Here is a 17,124-nt window from a genome sequence, read left to right as displayed (position 1 = left end):
TCGGTGTTCCTGCTTCTCTCATTGTCCATGCCTTTACTCTTTCATGTCAGCTTTAAGCTGCTGCATCACACCCACTGAACAGAAGTAAGGGTCACACATAAACATTGAGAAATAATCCCCCATCAGATTGAGGGAGAGTGAAATTGTTTACATCCTGGATTCCTACTCACCCAACAAAGAGAGGGGAGGATCAATAACTAACCCATATACCACAACTTCCTCAATGAAAAGAGGAGGAATGTCATTATTTAGTCCACTGCATCTCCACCCCCTCAGTGGTTAGAACCATCAGGGACATTGCATCACAGGGTAGAGAGAGGGAAACTATGAGCTCACTGCCCTCCCTCTCCCTAAGTCGCGTGTTTGGAAGGGAGCGGCTCTCTAATCAGGAGTCAGTTGTCATCAGTATAAATTAGCTTCCTTCTTTTTGCTCCAGATTTTGAAGTATCATTCTCATTATCAAAGTATCATTGAAGTATATAATACACATAAACTAATATATGCATATATATTTATGCAACATAATTCAAAAATGTTTCAACACTCTTGTTCCTGTTCATCATGCGCTGGCATTGATTTCCCATAATACAAATTTAAACAAGTAATAGAATCCTCCCCAGTTTTCACTGTTCTGTCCCTGATGATTCTGAGATGCATCAATGAATTATTTCATTCACTCTCCTGATATCACCGTGCCACTCACATAAAAGACATTTAAACAGCAAAGCCTGAAAATGTGCTCCATTATTCGGATTGTTTGGATCAAGTTCAGTTAACAATTGCCGGTAAAACTTGAAGCAACAGTTAAAACATATACACACTGACAATACTAGACAAAACTATCACAATTAGAAATACAGGTGTAGCCGCATACACACACACACACACACACACACACACACACGAATATGTAGACTCAAACTTGTACAAACAGGCACTAAAATAACAACATATGCACACAATCAAATATATACAAAAGCACTCACACAAATACACATAAAACACACAAGTTCATACACTTCTGTGAATCGGTACACAGACCCAGACACAAACACATACATACATCGACAGATAGATACACGTGCATGTAGACCCACATAAATGCACAAACACATACATATACTCAAATATGTATATATATTAGCACGCATTCACCCTGACAGGAATATACATAAAGACACAGACAATGTTATACACATTAACAGATATATATGGAAATGCATATCAACAAATAAGCAGGCTGCATATAGATGAATGGACAGCAAAACATTTGCGCGCAAACATGTGGACACAAACATTAACATGCTCATACAGGACAGAATACCATAGCACACATTACAACATATCGAAACACAAACACGAATCAAAATATCGTTATGAAGAACTATCAACACGTATATACATACATGCATGTTAACGGGTACACACAGATAAATGGGGAAACAGACGCACACAGAAAGGGAAACAAACCTTACTAGAATGGCAGAAATTAAGACATAGTAATAGATAGAGGCACATGTTAAACGATTAAGAGTGGCATTAATAATTATACATGGACTTAACACAATAATAGAGTCATACACACACAATACCAGAAAAATAAAATATACACTCAGATGCAGACACACAACTACACAAATCAACAAATACAGGCAAATGAATGCGTACATTAACGCTCTTGTACATATATTAACTCAGAGCCAAAGATTAATGCAGAGCACGAGATGATCATGCACACGCACACAAATGCAAAATCTTAAATAAGGTAAATGATGAAAGTAAAATTTAAACATAAATTTTAATGGACATATCTACCGACAATTCGCTCAATGTACACTGCACCAAAAACACGTGGAAAAACTAAATTAAGCTAGTGATCTACTTACAATTTCAACCATAAATAAGAGATCAGAAATTACATCCCGGCTCTTAAACAGCAACATTCACAGTTTACATGCCAGTCACCATCTTTGGAAACAATCATTGATCAGTGAACGTTCCTCCATATCAGCCATAATATTCTTCAATGAGGGATAGTGCCAAATTGATCAAAAATGAACTGATACTCAAGAAAACATCTTCAGTGCTTTCTGGCATGGACTGTCCAAGGAATGTGCATAACGATCAAGTGTGAACATAGTTACGGAGATCGGTTACTGAGTGTCCTGAATGTAAGAGTAGATAGACATTGAAAATTATACAGAGAATACATTAACAGTTTATGAAGGAGAACAGGGAAAAGAAAAAAAAAATCCCTGGATAAATAAAGTAATCTAATTTCAATTTCTGGTCTCCGCCCCTAGACCTCACCGACCGCATCTGGATTGAAGACAATGAGGATGATAACAGCAACATCTGGACAACCGCTTCCACATTCATCGTCCTGTTCTTCCTGAGCATTTTCTACAGCACTGCCGTCACTCTGGTGAAGGTGAGATGATTCAATTCACTCACATTTCAAACTGGCAGAATGGATTTGAAAAATCTCTCAATGTTTCACTGATTAAAAACTCTAACATTAATGCCCCACATCATAAACATCTGCTTCATTATTGTATCTTTATTTTACAGATCAAATGATGGGTTGAATTTTGGGCGCTGCAGATTTCCCTCAGCTGATTATCAAGATCTCTGTGTGGCTCATGTACAATATCTCCTCTTGGTGACTCTATCAGTAAAATTCTTACAGTTTATCATTCTGAATCTGAAACTGAAGCAATCATAGACCTTATTTCAATTTTCAGTATGAAATATACGACACATTTTTCTTATAAATTTAATTGTGATTAATAGTTTTCCCGTAGTTTAAATTTCATGTATAAATAAGAAACGTTTCTAATTCCTTATTCACGTTTGTTAATTCCTCATTCTATTAATGTCCTGTTTTCCCTTTCTGGTTTATGGAACAGATGTACAAATATTGACGGATTCTCTGTGCATGTGTTCTGTTCTCAATGTGAAGCTCGATCGCTGTGTTCACTTCCGTGTCTTAAAAAAGTAATTTTGCTGTAAAATATTCTCTGAATTTTTGAAATAAATATTGAATTAAATTTTAACCATCTCTGGCTTGGCTTCATTCTGTTCTCCGAACCCATCACATCCGCCCCATTTTCCCTATTATAGGGTTTCCCCCTTTTCCCAGACAGGAATGTTCCCCCAGTCATGTGTGGGATGTGGTTGAACTCAAGGCCGCTCAGTGAAAGAGTCACTGCGCCACCCCGTGGCCAATCCGTGTAAATACACCTTCATCTCCGCCTTTTTGAGATAAAATCCAGAGACAGAATGAGTGAAGAACGCGGAGATATCGATGATTTCACTCATAAACTGATCTGTCACTGACCGAGCTTCAGGTAATTCTAAACAGCAAAGGTTCTGCTTCATCCGCGACCAATGGGGGTTCGTGTTTGGGAGGAAATAGTTTCCTTTACCCTGCCCCTTAAAAACACTATCAAAGTCGCAACAGTGTGGGTTAACAGAGTGAGTTTCTCTGTACATCGTCTGATGCAATACTTACAAGTCAGGCATACCACAAGCTAGATAGAGAACACAGACAGAACAGAGGTGCAAACCATCAGGTGAAACCAAGGGATTGAGGCGTATTTCACATAAGAACATAATAAATTACACATTTCCAAATTACGGCTAGTGTTATGGGATAATTTGAGGTGACCAAAACTGTCTTTAACTACAGAGAATATAAACTCACGAGGCAGATATCTCTGTGTAAATACGTAATATTTATTTAAAACAAAAACACAACAAGCAGCTTCCCGGAGATGACAGAAAGGGTTAAGTGGCTCTGGAACAGAGCACCGGACTTTCCAATGAATCTAACGTGTACAATCAATAACAGATCAATTATAGACTTTCTTATCGATCATTCCCGCCTCATGTTAGTTTAAAAATCAGTTAAGTTCAGTAAACATACAGCAATCATAATTCCTGACAAGTTACTCAGCCAATCGCATTTTACAACCCAGCATAATGATATCTCCTTCATCCATTTAAATCGGAGGCTGACTCATCTGTAATCAGTAGCTGGGAGAATCAGGAAGATGAAACAGAGTCAATCACTCACAGAGTTTTACAGCATTGAAACAGGCCATTCGGCCCGACATATCTATGCCTCCCTTTTTAAACTACTAAAATGGTACCTATTGCCTGCGTTTAGCCCATATTCCTCGATAGCTGGCGTTTTTTTTAAGACAAAATTATACCCGCCTGTACCACTAGCTCTGGCAGCTTGTTCCAGACATTCACGACCCTTTGTGTGAAAAAAAGTGCCTCTGGACTCTTTTATATCTTTCCCTTCTGACGTTAAACCTATGCCCTCTAGATTTAGACACCAATGCAGTTGGGAAAAGATATGCACTATCTAAACTGAACTATGCCCCATATTATTTTATAGACCTCTATAAGATAGCCACCCTGCCTCCTGCACTCCAGAAATAAAACAGTCTATCCAAGCACTCCTTAGAACTCAAACCATCAGGTCCCGCGAGCACATTCGTAAATCTTTTCTGCACTCTTTCTTGTTTAATAATATCCTTTCTATAATAGAGTGACCAGGGCTGTACACAGTATTCCAATGTCTAGTACAACTCCTGCATTCAGTGTTCTCACCAATGAAACTAAGCATGTCGAATGCCTTCTTCACCATCATGTCCACCTGTAACTCCACTTTCAATGAGCTCTGACCTTGTACCCCTAGATCTCGATGTTTTGTAATTTTCCTAAACGCCCTACCATCTTGGTGCGTTAGTGATTCGTGTTCGGTCCTTGCAGGTTCGCAGACTGGTTTCGATATATTAACAAATAATGTTTTATTTATTAGTGTCACTAATAAGTCAGCTCACATTAACACTGCAATGAAGTTACTGTGAGAATTGCCCTAGTCTCCACATTCCTGTTCGGGTAACACTGAGGGAGAATTTAAGCACGGCCCAATGGCGCCTCACCCAGCACGTCTTTCAGACTGGGGAAGGAAACCGGAAGAAACCCACACAGACCCGGGGAAAAAGTGCAAATGGCCCACAGGTCCCTAGCACAGTGAGGTTTCACATAATGTTTTTGATAAGCAATCCTGAATTGCTTCCTGGTCGAAAGCATCAGTGGAGTGAGAATTTGTAGTTTTCCTTCCGAACTGGGAATGTCACAGGGGCAACAGGCTGAGAACAAACACAGATAATGAAAGGCAGTGATAGGATATAAAGCTCTGATGATGTTGATGGCGACCTGGGTGATAATGGGTCGGATTTAATCGTGTGCACTGACAGAAATATCACTCATTTCTGGAAAAAACTCTCGGGCTAATTGTCAAGAAAACTTCTCACTGAATTAAACACTAAACTAATTGACTTCATTCAGAAAGCAGTAATTGTGAGATTAACAAAGCGGGATAGACGAAGTCTCAGTTTGAGCTGTGATACTGCTGGAGAAAAGCAGAGCTGGAGTTCAACCGGGAAAGCAGCAATGATTAAAGCTAATGGGGAGCAATAAACGCCGTTCTTGTCCATCATTCACTGTGTCAGATAATCCATCCTGTCTTACTCGCCATCACAGACCTTCCTTTAATATTCTTCACTGTGTGATTCCCGTCTTAAATGCCAAATAATAACTCATCAGCTCAATTAATCTTTGGTGCGAAACGAGAACAATTCTGAAATCAGAATTATTTGGGAATGTTTCTATCAGGTTTTCGAATCGGGGAGCTTCCTCCTGAGGCCAATGTGATAATCACTACACTACAGAAACATGGTAATTCATGCAGGCAGATCCGGCTAACTGGTGGAACATCTAAACTCGTTTCAAGCCCATCAGTTACTCGTTTTGCATGGTTTCTGCTGGTTCTTCCAATCAAAATCAATGATGATACATTCTATTGCATTCAATTCTAATAATCACATGATAACCAAATTTACTCATAACATTTAAAGTAATTTAAGTGAAAATCTGACAGTGGGGGGTAGGGATTTGATCCCACTCCTCCACAAAATATCGCTATCCCAAACTTATTCTCCCCATCAACGACAGCAGCAGGGGTCATTGCAATCAGAGCTGGTCTTGGCTTTGAACAGGATCATGGGTGTTGAATTAGATCACAGGTCCCATTGAGTCTCCTCCACCATTTAAAATCAAGATAGATCCCCAGCTCAACAACCACCTCATTTCAGGAATCAATTCAATGAAACTTAATTCCACCCAGACAGGGAGAATAGAAGGAACAAAGACAGAAGAGGGGAAATGGATAGTTAGACTGAAAGAGGGAAAGGCCAAGGCAGATGTCCAAAGAGAAGGAGATAAATATAGAGGCAGAGTGGGGTAGTCAATGAACGGAACAGATACACCTCACCATTCCTTAGGTTTTCAAAAAAAAACAAACTTGGAGGCATTGGAAAGAAGAAATACTACAGCCCTGAAAAATATTCTGGCAATGGTGCTGAAGAAATGAATCTCAGGACTTGCTGCAACCTTTGCTAAGCTGTTCCTCAGCCACAACAGTGGTATCTAACCGCTAATGGTACAATTTGCCCAAGATTGCCCAGTTCACAAAAATCAGTTCAAATCCAACACCGCCAATAACCACCAGTCTACACTTGATCATCAGTAATGTGATGGAAGGCACAATAAGCAATGGTATCAGGAGGTACTCCAATGCAAACTGGAGGAACATTGCCTGATCTCCCGATTTGGTACTTACTGCGTTCCAGGCTGAACAATGAGCTCAACAACTTCAGAGCATCTCTTTTCCTCCATCTTTACCCCATTTCTTGTTATTCTGTTTCAATTCATATATGTTTTTTTTTTACTATTATATATCTTCATAATTTCCATTATACATTGTTTATTTAAAATCTCACTTTCTATCTTGTTTCCCCCCACGCCCTCCACCCCACTCGGGCCTTCTCTTACACTTCATTTATCCTGCCATTTACACATTCTGATCTCCTAATGGACAACCAACAACACCTTTCTTAGCCATGCTCACTACCATTTAAATTCCGCCTATTTTTGTATTTATATGTGACACCTTTGTCACCCACCACACACATGTATCCCTCACCGTTACAGTATAAATCTCGTCCAAATGTCTTTGTCTTCAGCTCTGACGAAGTGTCATCCATACCCTTCTGTGATCACTGTAAGGATTCACTGATTCATTCTATATACTGAAACACCAGCGAGCTCACATAGGAAAACAGAACATTACAGAACAGTACAGGCCCTTTCGCCCTCAATGTTGTGTCGAGTATTGTCCAAACCCAAAATCATGCTATCCCACTCCCTATCATTCCTAAGTGCTCCATGTGCCTATCAAATAACCGCTTGAAAGTTCTTAAAGTGTCCGAGTCCACTATCACAGCAGGCAGTGTATTTCACACCCCAACTACTCTGAGTGAAGAATCTACCTCGGACATTCCTCCTATATCCCCCATCATGAACCTTTATGTTATGCCAACTCACACTGGGGCAAAACTATTCACCTGTTCTCTGTGTGGTGAACAATGAATTGATCTATATTAACTGACTGTGAATCAAACCGGAACCGTGGAGGTAAGCGGGTCGAACCTTCATCACTGGTCCTCCACTGAGTTGGAGACATGGGAAACCCATGGGTTCTCAAGATTGCAATACGGATTTTTTTTACGTTGGTTCTGTTTTCCTTATAAATTTCTTTATTCACACATTGGTGTAGGTGTACATAAACAGGAACATATTTGAAAGATGACCTTGTGTGGCATTGAGAAGTACAGGAATTGTTGGAGTTTAATGAAACTTTCGTTTTCTATCTCATATTTTCAAATCTTAAACGCATTAACAAATAATCTCAGCAGATAATTCACTCCATTCTTTAACTCAGTCCTGAAATTCCTCTGAGTCCCTGCATAAATAAACGGGTTGACGCAAGAACTCAGAAACTGAAGCACATATCCGCTTTCCTCCAAGATAAATGACCATTCACTAGTATCAGGATCTGAGAAATAAGGGACCTTTGCAATTCGGACATAGAGAATCGTCACAAAAAATAACGCATATGAGAGAATGAAACTGCCCGAGATGGCAAAGAGTAAAATAATGGACTTTCTCCGTTTCTCCATCTCTGGGTGTCTCTGTTTTTCTCCATTTCTCTGTGCCCGGAGCTTGCTGCGGGTCCGATTGGCTGCGAGAATGTGTCTGATAGTCAGAGCATTGAACAGTAAAATCAGAATGAATGGGATACAGGGCATTGAAACTGTTCGAAACAAATCATAGGCGTTCCATGCGAGGGATGTGTAAAATATTTGTTTTATAACACAGAACCATGGTATGTTGTTAATTATATATAACGGTTCAAAAATAAAATACAGGAAGGATGTTTTCAGAGTGCTCAGTGTGCAGATGGTCACTATGACCCACGCCGCTGTTTTCTCCCTGCAGTATTTGATTTTCAGCTTCTGGCAGCAAATGGCCACGAATCGATCAAAGGTGAAAGCAACCGTTAACCAGGCAGAACTATCAATGCTTGCATAGGTTATCACAACATGAAGACTGCAGATTGGGGTGACTGACAGAAAACTGCCAGGGAAATAAATCCCAGCAATCCGGTTTAATATCACGCTGGTAATAATGACCAAGAGATCTGTCACCGCCATGGACACCACATAGTAAATTATACATCTGGAGAGACCACAGTTTCTTCGGCATAGGATTACAGCGACTGCCAAGTTAGCTGTAAAATAGAGAAGGCAGGAGAATATATGCACGGCGACATGAGAGACAAGATGTTACTTTCTCAACTCACATCAAAATGATACAAGATTGTGCATGAAACTGAAAATCTTTTGACTTGATTCTGCATTGAAAACTATCCCTTGTTCAGGTTTCCATTCACATGATCACAAGAATTATAAATAAGGTGGGTCTTTGACATAGAATTGCATCATGATGCAATACAATATAATGAAAGATAAGAAGATATTGAAAACCCATAAATGCACTTTCAGGAATAGTCAGCAATTTCCAACAGAACATATTGAATATGGAATTATAAAACAGCATTCATTTCAATATTCAACTGGAAAGTTTCCATCTCGCTCAGTTTCGATAGTTGCCCCACCTGGCGAATTATTCTTAAAATATTCACTGTTGGAAATGTCTGCATTAAACCCAACTCTAAATCTTCAATCAACGAAGGGGGAACTAATCGGCTTTTCTCTGAATTTACAGAGGAAATATTGAAAGGGGCTCCAAACCTGAAAATGAAGTGTAATTGCTGATGTATAATGAATCTCTGTAACTGACAGATGCAAAGGACACACTTGGAAAGAGTATTGCTCTAATTGCAGGGGTTAAAATATACAAATCTGAGTGAAGTGTATATTTGAAGATTAAAAACTCGCAAGCAGTACTGGGTCCTTTGAACCTCTCTTCTGAAATTTCTGAAACAGGCATGAAAGCATTTCCAGAATCAGTTATATTCCATCCAAAATATACCAACAGTTACCCTGCCTCCGTCAACATGGTCAAAGTAATCAGAAAGGAATCGAGAGAAATGATGACTTGTGCAATGAGTGTCAAGGGTCGAGACCGGAGACAAAACAGTGTGCTTTGCTTGTTATTGGTGTGTACCAATCATTCACCAAAGTGCCGTTATTGCAATCCTCCTATATTGTCAAAAACCCGTTGATATCGAAGGTGTGTCAATAAAATCTTTCATGATATTCAGATAGCCATTGTTCGTACGAATCAATCAATTTCTCTCAATATCAACAACATGAAAGAAATCTAGAATTTCTAGATAACAATACAGGAACAGGGAGAAGACAAGAACATATTTACATATATTTACATGTACAGGGAGGTGACAATGCGATAATTCTGGAACATCAATGATACTAACAATAAAAAGTTACACGTTTGCAATGGAATGGCTGTAACTTCCAATAGCAGCGCCAGTAATTCTGCAGAAATAGAGTGATGCTGTGGTTTCCGAGTGAAAATTCGCAACACTTAGTGTGTCAATGTCGTAATTGAACTACATGTACAACATAATAATTTTCAAGGATCCATCTACAATTGCATTGCTACGAAAATATAACTGCATTTCTAAATTGATTTTGCAGTGATAAATGGCAAGTTTGATGGGAGGGGGGTGGGGGATCCAAAGTACGGCACAGGTCATAGACAGGCAGAACACAGTTGAATGAGAGACATTATCATGTCAATACCTTTTTCTGTTACTTGAGTGAAATGGCACTGCCTAAAACGACAACGTTCACAATTCATTCAGAAAATTGTGCCAGAATAAAGCTCTTAAAATGTATAAAATTATCCTGTGAAAGAGAACAAAATATCAGTTGACCCGAAGAATCTATATATTTTAGGGGAAAATTCATCACTCTAAATGATAGAAGTGAATGCCATGTGTTGGGGATGTGCTAGTGATAAAACTGAAAAAAAAAGTTACAAGCTGAACAAAGACAGTACATGATAATAACAAAACTGTACCTGGAACTCCAATAGTTGCAATGACTGGATAGTAAATGGCAAACACCAGCCCTTTTGGAGGTACATGCATTTTTGTCGGAGGCTTTGTGCATGCATGGTATGACAATAAATGTTGTAACATTTATACATAACGTGAGGCTCCAGGGAAATGATTCTTTTTATATTATTCACATTTAGTGTGAAAAACAATTTCGTGCAGATGCTACCCAGCTGCTGTTTATGTTTTGATCAAGTATAATTTTTTTTCAATGAATTCTCAAACCTCCTTGAGTGAAATACCCAGAGACTAAGGCATAATCTAATTTCCCTGGATATTCGTGTCAGTACAGAACATAGCTGCTGGCTTCTGACTGAACATAGAACATAGAACATAGAACATTACAGCGCAGAACAGGCCCTTCGGCCCAGGATGCTGCGCCGACCAATTAAAAAGCAATGACCTTCTAACTTAAACCAATCCCTTTCCATCCATAAACCTATCCACGGATCTCTTAAACGCCCCCAAACTAGGCGCATTTACAACTGCAGCAGGCAGGGCATTCCAATCCCTCACCACCCTCTGGGTAAAGAACCTACCTCTGACATCTGTACTATAACTACCACCCCTTAATTTAAAGCTATGCCCCCTCGTGCTAGCTTTCTCCATCCGAGGAAAAAGGCTATCACTGTCCACCCTATCTATACCTCTAATCATCTTATATGACTGCATTAAGAAATGCAAATAGCCCATGGAAAACAGAAAAGAAATGTTCAAAATCCCGACGAAATGATAGGACGCAATTTAGTTCTAAAGATCTCTCATTGAGTCAACCCACTTCTAGCCATCTATTCGTGACCATGGTAAGGGCACTTAACTATGGCTACCTTAGGAGTCGCCTTTCTTTACGATTATGTTAATTTTTGCCAGGGCATTTCAATTACATCAATTTGGCCAAGTTTAATTTCCAGTCCATCCCAGTTACTTTCAGGCCGAACGTCCCCGGCTCTGCACAGCTACATCGGATGTTGGGGTACTCTGCTCAGCATCTGTCATGTAGAATAAACGGTTCCAGTCCAACCTGGTTACAATCGGCGTGTACATGCCCAAACTGGCTTGCGTCTGTTCAATGTCGACCAGATTCACCCCAGCAAATTCTCAGGTGCCCGAGAGATCTACTTCACAAGGCTCAACTGAGTGTTATCAGGTCAAATTCAGTATGGTTATATTCACTACGGACATCATAAATCACTTAATTCTGGCAAACGCATCTATATTTTCAGTTGTCGATGTCTATTTGAAAACGATTTTTTTTTCGCTGGAGGAAAGTCCAGCTCAACGAAGGTACTGCCATAATGGACTGGACAACTTCATTGAACTAATTGAACCAACATTTCCGAGTCTGAGCTAAGCTCCGAGGAAGGGTCTCCCAGACTCGAAACTTTAGCTCTATCCTCTTTCCACAGATGTTATCAGACCTGCTGAGATTTTCCAGCATTTTCAGTTTCTGTTTCACATTCCAACATCCACAGTATTTTATATTTATCTTCGTTGAACTAATGGTTGGTCTGACATAAAACATAAAAGGCTTCAAATTTACAGCGTGTCTTGTCAGTGTACTTTCCTCTGATGCTACGGGAGTGGTGGAGGACTCCATTGATATTCTGCTTTGTTTGAAGTACAATCAAAAAACCGCTGTTTGTTTTAAGAAACATGCAAACTGTATAATGGAGAAGCGAAAGAAATTGAAGACGAAATATTAGTTTAGAGGAGACAAGAAGGGAAAAAATAGTCCAGGGCTTTGACGCAGAAAGTGAGAGTCTATTTATTGGTCTTGTGAAAGAGTTTAAGAATCCAATGTTTATCGTCACTCACATGGATTACAGAACATATGAATAAATCTGAGCACATCATTGTTGAGGGCACATTTCAAACACTTGGTTCGGTTTCCTGAATGTTCTTTCGTTTCTGGTTAAGATCAAAGAGAGACTGAGGGAGAAAAAGGGAAAGTGATGCTGATATTGAAAAGTAGCATGAGGCAAATGGTAAAGAGATTGAAGTAGGTGGGCAGTACAGAATTGCAAAGAAAGAGTGTTGATAGAATGGAGAGAAAACGCACTTTGTAGTGGCTGGGAATCGAGCCCGGATCTCCCGCGTGGCAGGTGAGAATTCTACCACTGAATCGCCAATGCTACTCTAGCTAATCGCATTCAATGGGTTGAACTTCGAGAAAGCTGCTCCGACATCTGCAGTGATGACCTCAGAAATAGTTTTATCCAAGGTGGAGAGAACTCATCGTTTCTGCAGTGCAGTGATTACCACATTCACCTAACGAAAAATTCCCTGTTGGGAAGTGGGCAGAAATATATTTTCTTCATCAATCATCAATGGATTGTTTTTGTTGTTTTTCAATTCCACCCCCGTTCTGGTGATCCCCAGATTATGAGCTGGTTAAGGGATTAGACCACTGGACGATCTTCTCACCAAAACGCAAGTACTCCAGGTGAGGGTCGAACTCACAACCTCGGCATAGCCCGCTAGCTATACTGCTGTATAAGTACCGCGCGCTAACCGATTGCGCCACTGGAGCACTGCACTTCACTGACTTTTGTCAGATTATTAAAGGCTCCCGCAGCGTTACCTCCGTTAATAACCGTTATTCGAGGCCACATTTCAGACCGGGAAACAACCCCATCAATGATTCTCTTTCCCCCGGCTCCACAGTGAGTGAGACAGGGAGAAGCAGCAGGATTACATCCCGCAGTCTCAAATCGCCAGCAGAATGTGGCGACTGCAGCTTCAATCAGCGGGTTACTGCCCATCCCCGGGACACAAGGTCCAACCCGTTCAAACCTCCCCATACACCGAACACAAGCTCAGCAAAACGCAGATAGATTATATCCCGCTCACTGAACCTTCGAGTAGCATTTACACAACACCCGAGTGATTCACAAACAAAATTCACACCAACTTTCCAAAGCTTTTCAGTGATAAATTCCTCCATTTGGTTGAAAAGCTGAGTGTTGGGAATCTGGAAATGAGCACCATGGGATTTGTGTTATCCAGTGACTTGTTTCCCAGGGTGAGCCTCAGGTTTGTAATTCCATTTGTGTTGTATATTGAAGCGAATCTTATATCAAAATTAGAAGAAAACAAGGAAAAAAGTAAATCTTGGAAGAAATCCTGAGGGAAATGGATCACAATAATTCGGAAGGAGGTGCAGTTGTGAATGGTGTTATTGATGATTGAGTGGAAAGTATCGGATCGTTGGGCCACTGGTGGTCAGTTCCCTTCCCTCCCCTTGAATTCCTCCCTGTGATAAGAGACTTGGGTTCATTTTACCTGCCCGTTCATAGGAGAAAGGGAATAACCAACACACTACAGCAGTGCTGCTGGATCAACAGAACTAAAGAGACTTGCATAGAATTGTCAACAGCGCGGTCATGCTGCAGTTCTGGAAGAGGTTTTCAGAAATAGAATTGTGGTCATTGACACACTAGTTTAGAATATACTTGACATCGAGAGTCTCATTTTCTGTGGCGCAATTGGTCAGCTGTTAACTGAAAGGTTGGTGGTGCAAGACCACGCAGAGATTTTTTTTTTTACTATTTTTCTCACTACCAGCATTCATAGGCAAATACTTGCCTGTTTGCAAAGTGTCCGTGGGTGCTAAAAAAAAGCTCTCAATTGTTACCGGCTAGACAATTATCTGGTATTACCAACATTATTTAATGACAACTGACTTCAAACATATTACATATAACATTATATATATGCTTCCATTATACCATTAAAGAAATACAATTGAAACATGAACTTGTGGCTAAGCATTTGTTCCAATTCCATGTTCCTGCTTCCATTCATTCCTGGATAGATCATAAATCTGTCTAACCCAAACTGAAATGTGTTCAATGATGGAGCATCGGAACCTTCTGGAGTAGAGAATTCCCAAGATTCACCAGCCTTTGAGTGAAGCAATTTCTCCTCATTGCTGTCCTAAATCATCAGCACCTTATCCTGAGATTGTGTCCCCGTGTTTGAGATTCCCGGATCAGAAGAACTAATGTTTCAGTTTTGTAGTACTATTTATTGTTTCTCGTTAAAGATGTTGAGATTTTCCAGCATTTTTATAGGAGGAACCAGTAAGGGCAATGCGAGTATGAATGGGTGTTGGCCATTGAGGGGATTGCTCAACGGGATTTACATTTCTCTCTGCTATTCAAGGTGGCAGAAATATTGAACGAGGATTTTCGTTGTGCCTGTGTGATTCCGTGGTGTAATGGTGAGCACCCTGGACTCTGCAATCCAGCGATCTGAGCTCAAATCTCGGCGAGACCTTGTTTTCACATGCAGATGGTTGATTTGCTGAAGAGTGTTTTGTTTAAATGTATCACAAAGCACCAATCGAGAGGACAATTTGTCAGCCAGTTCAATTGGTCTGACAATGCACAGACTGATAATCCTCTGGTTCCAGGTGTCTGCAACGTCAGTGCTTTTCGTTTTTTTGCTGCTCTTTAATTCCTCTGTTGGAAAATAAAAAGAAGCGGTTTGTGTCACATAATAGCAATTCGACTCGAGTCTGGCAATTATTGAGCAAGTGTGTGTGTGTGTGTGTGTGTGTGTGTGTGAGCGTGAGAGAGAGAGATAGAGAGTGTGTAGGTGTGTGTGCATGTGTGATGTCCCCGACTTGCCCCAAATTTTATAAATTGCCGCTCCCCCTATAAACTTGCCCTAATCTAGTTCACCTCGATTAAATCACTCCTCAATCTCCTCTCCAATGGACAACAATCCCAGCATCACAAACCAGAAACTTCTGGCTAATTTGAACTTTTCAGAATAAAACTTACTCCGAAGAAATTCCTCCATCTGTTTTAACTGAAATTTGTCAGCTTAAAAAAAACTCTGTATTTTGCTTCTTAAAATTAAACATGCTTAAAATAAATTCTTCAACAGATTTCATCAACTTTTTTAGAAACTATTTTCACCATTCTGAAAAATGTAATGTTTCCATGTTTATTTTTCGAGAAATTTCCAACTTTTAAAAGGTAGCTTAAGCTTGCTGACGTATTTTTCCCAAATATTTTAACGAGAATTTTTCATTTAAAAAAGAAACATTTTTCTTTCAAAAGAAAAGTTTTTTCATTTTTTTTGTCAACATTGTTTTTTTGAAAAATAAGTAGCTAAGATAAATATCTTCACAGAAGCTGATTGCATTTGGTCAACGTTTCCCTGAATTGGTCTAAAATTAATGAAAAAATATTTTTCATCAACACGAACATGGAGTTTTTGAAGTAAAGTATCATAACGAGCCAGCCAGGAGTCGAACCTGGAATCTTCTGATCCGTAGTCAGACGCGTTATCCATTGCGCCACTGGCCCACAGCAAAACCACCTGCAGCACTATTTACATATCCGTCCGAAGCTTCAAAATTGGCGGAAACATGGTCAAAACATATTCGATTTAGTGAGGAAATCTTACATAATTGAAATTTGCTATTCTCACTCGCAGTCATTCTACTTTGCCTTGAATTGAGTTAACCTGCTGTGTTGGAATTCGAACCCTGGTTCTCAAAGCGTCATTTGCTTCTCTGCGTTATCAATCCAGCGTCAACAACATGAGTGGAAACCGCACCCAGTGAATCCACTATTGAATATTACCTGAACACAGATCTTACAATCATATGACATTGGCTCTTACTTCAGCCTCAAAATACATTCAGGAAAAGACAAAAGTGCTGAAAATTCATGACAACACAGAGCAGGAAAGAAGATAGACCTATTCTGACTCAGCACACATTTTATCAGTTCGTTCAGTGGCTAAAAGAGCAAGTCAGAGGCTGGGAATCCTGCAGGAGTAACTTTCCTCCTGACTCCCAAAAAACATCGGACATAGAACAGTACATCACAGTACAGGTCATTCGTCCCACGATGTTGTGCTGAGCTTTGTCCGAACCCAAGATCAAGATCAAGATCAAGCTATCCCACTCCCTATCATTCTGGAGTGCTCCATGTGCCGACCCAATAACCGCTTGTAAGTTCCGAAAGTGTCCGACTCCACTATCACAGCAGTGAGTCCATTCCACACCCCAACCACTTTCTGAGTAAAGAACATACCTCGGACATCCCTCCTATATGAACCTTATAGCTATGCCCCCGAGTGACAGCTACATCCACTCGAGGAAATAGTCTCTGAATCAGTGGAACAGTCCACCATCGACGTGGCACAAGTCAGGAGTGCGATAGAATGTTCCCCACTTGTCTGCATGATGCAGGAATCCACCAAAGGCACCTTAGACAGCACCTTCCAAACACAAGACCACTTCCACCCGGCAGCACCCCCGCACCCCTCCAACACCACACAGACAACAGCATCACCAAGCCTCTCAGCATTCTGTGTGGCGCCAATGCTACTTGCCATTTGTCAGCTCCAAACGAAAACATAAAGTAGCCGACTGCGGACTTTCGAAATCTGAAATAAAAACAGAAAATACTGGGAAATGTCAGTACGTTTGGCACTATCTGTGGAGCGGGAATCAGAACTAACTTGTCCCGTCCAGGATGGGTGTGGGCGCCCGAGTGGGCTCTTTCCGTGCTCTTAAACTCTGCCTTTTTCCAGAGCCAGTCAGCAGAAAGCCATTTGGTATTTGGTTTGTTGCAGCT

At 40.3% G+C, this 17,124-nt stretch overlaps 2 non-coding genes and 1 gene segment (V, D, J or C); all 3 read right to left on the bottom strand.

The window, feature by feature from the left end:
* Positions 1 to 17,124, bottom strand: part of LOC145362510 (Ig heavy chain C region-like) — a 202,270-nt gene that overhangs the window by 114,734 nt on the left and 70,412 nt on the right.
* On the bottom strand, positions 12,961 to 13,055 carry trnai-uau (transfer RNA isoleucine (anticodon UAU)). Its single transcript has 2 exons — positions 13,018 to 13,055; positions 12,961 to 12,996 (listed from the first exon to the last, which is right to left on the bottom strand). It is a non-coding gene; the product is annotated as a tRNA-Ile (tRNA).
* On the bottom strand, positions 15,771 to 15,843 carry trnar-acg (transfer RNA arginine (anticodon ACG)). The gene has a single exon. It is a non-coding gene; the product is annotated as a tRNA-Arg (tRNA).

Source organism: Carcharhinus amblyrhynchos, unplaced genomic scaffold (genome assembly GCF_965287045.1).
Source record: "Carcharhinus amblyrhynchos unplaced genomic scaffold, sCarAmb.v2.hapA scaffold_38, whole genome shotgun sequence".
Lineage (NCBI taxonomy): Eukaryota > Metazoa > Chordata > Chondrichthyes > Carcharhiniformes > Carcharhinidae > Carcharhinus > Carcharhinus amblyrhynchos.
The sequence above is the reverse complement of the archived record's forward strand: the minus strand, read 5'-3'. Positions and strand labels throughout refer to the sequence as shown.